This window comes from Populus euphratica, unplaced genomic scaffold (genome assembly GCF_000495115.2).
Source record: "Populus euphratica unplaced genomic scaffold, PopEup_1.0 scaffold5823.1, whole genome shotgun sequence".
In the NCBI taxonomy this organism is placed as follows: domain Eukaryota; kingdom Viridiplantae; phylum Streptophyta; class Magnoliopsida; order Malpighiales; family Salicaceae; genus Populus; species Populus euphratica.
The window spans coordinates 1-1,755 of record NW_011505614.1 but is presented as its reverse complement, the minus strand read 5'-3'; the positions used below and the strand labels follow the sequence as shown (position 1 = coordinate 1,755).

The 1,755-nt window shown below is 30.5% G+C and overlaps 1 long non-coding RNA gene across 1 annotated transcript; it reads right to left on the bottom strand.

The window, feature by feature from the left end:
- Nucleotides 1-203: 203 nt before the first annotated feature.
- LOC105120245 (uncharacterized) lies at nt 204-1,070 on the bottom strand. Its single transcript, XR_841283.1, has 2 exons — nt 854-1,070; nt 204-745 (listed from the first exon to the last, which is right to left on the bottom strand). It is a non-coding gene; the product is annotated as an uncharacterized LOC105120245 (long non-coding RNA).
- Nucleotides 1,071-1,755: the final 685 nt, after the last annotated feature.

Below are 1,755 nucleotides of genomic sequence, written 5' to 3'. Positions count from 1 at the left end.
AAAAATGGGATTAAAATAACATAAAATTTGAAGTTTAAAGATGTAATTATAAAATTTAAGAGTTAATGAATCAATTTTGAAAGAATTAAAAGTTAAAGATTTAATTAAGGGTCAAATTGAACAATCTGGAAATTAAGACTGATTTGTAAACGGTATTATAATCTAGGAATTTAATTGAAAGTAATCCAAAAGGAAAAAAATTAAAAGAATTAATTAAGGATCAAATTGAATAATCCAGGAATTAAGGACTGTTTTGTAAACAGTGTACCAATTTAGCGATTTAATTGAAATTAATCCAAAAGGGAAAAATTAAAAGAAATTTTTAATTGCTTAGGGGTCCATTTGTTGAATTTCCAAAGTTCAGGGGTCAAAATGAAAGAATCCATTGCTGCTGAAACGTCGCCGTTGCAGGTGGAACAACCGTGTTTGTCTTCTCCATCCTGATTCAACAGGCTGAAGATCTGCAACAAAGTCGATCCAATCATGGACCGCGTCTCTCACCCACAATCTCGTCGGGGAAGATAACAGTCCTGGTTAAAGGAAGTGGTTGGGGAGTCTATAAAAGGAGGAAGAAAACCTAGAACAAGGAGGAAAAAAGAGAGCCGAAAAATCAACCCAGAAAAACAGAGTTAAGAACAAAAAAAAACAGCAGAGAAAACAGAGCACAAATCCAAATACATAGAGAAAGAGAGAACAAGAGGGTAGCACATAGTGAGGAGAATTATCCTTGAAATTGTCTTTGGACCTGCAAACAAAGAAAAAACCCGGATTCAACCAAAGAACACTCACAGCAAGCCGATATCTTCTTTGTAGTTTTAGAAGCTACTGAGAAATCAAGAAGGAAAGCACAGACAAGTGGTTACAGAAGGAAGACCAGAGGAAGCAGTAGGTGAGAATCATCATCAACGCTGCAAGCATCTTCGGTCTCCAGAAGCAACTTCGTCCCCTTTGCATCTTCATTTCAAAAAGTAATTCAGTGTCACAAGAACATTGTGTGAAGGTGATTTAATTACCTTCACCAGCATTCGTGCGTGCGTGAACAAGCCACGCATGCCTTTAGTCTTTTTGCCCAGCCGGGTTTAGCCAGCCCAAAAATATAAATAAATATATAATAAAAGTTATGGAAATATAAAAAATTTATATTTTATTCATTAATGTTAGAGTAGAATAAAAATATCAATTCAATTTTATTTAATTATATTTTATTTAGTTATATAAAAATAAAAAAATGTGTGTACAGAAAAAAATATAAGATAAAATAAAATAAATTTATTTGGTATATTCACTGTTACCAGAGTCAGGAATAAAAAATATAAATATAAATTTATTTTATTTTATTATTTATCTACATAAAAATAAAAATAATGCGTATGCGTAAAAAATAAATTGATTTTATTTGATTATTCACTGACGCTAGAGTCAGGAATAAAAAAAATGATGATTTAAATTTATTTATTTTGATACCTATGTAATATTTACCAACGCTAGAGTTGAAAATATCCGTAATTGAATATTCATTGGAGCCAGAGTCAGGAATATTATACACAAATAATCATAATATAAACTAATAAAAAATGTTAATAGTTAATGACAAAGATCAACAATGCAGCCTGTCTTAGACAGGATGTTTAAGGGGTGATAACATCTTTTCTTTTACTTAACCAATTTCAAATCATAGAATTTATATTAATCAGTTAAGATTTCTAGTAATCATAATACTAAGTGGCGACTTCTTAAATAAAAAATATTCTCATT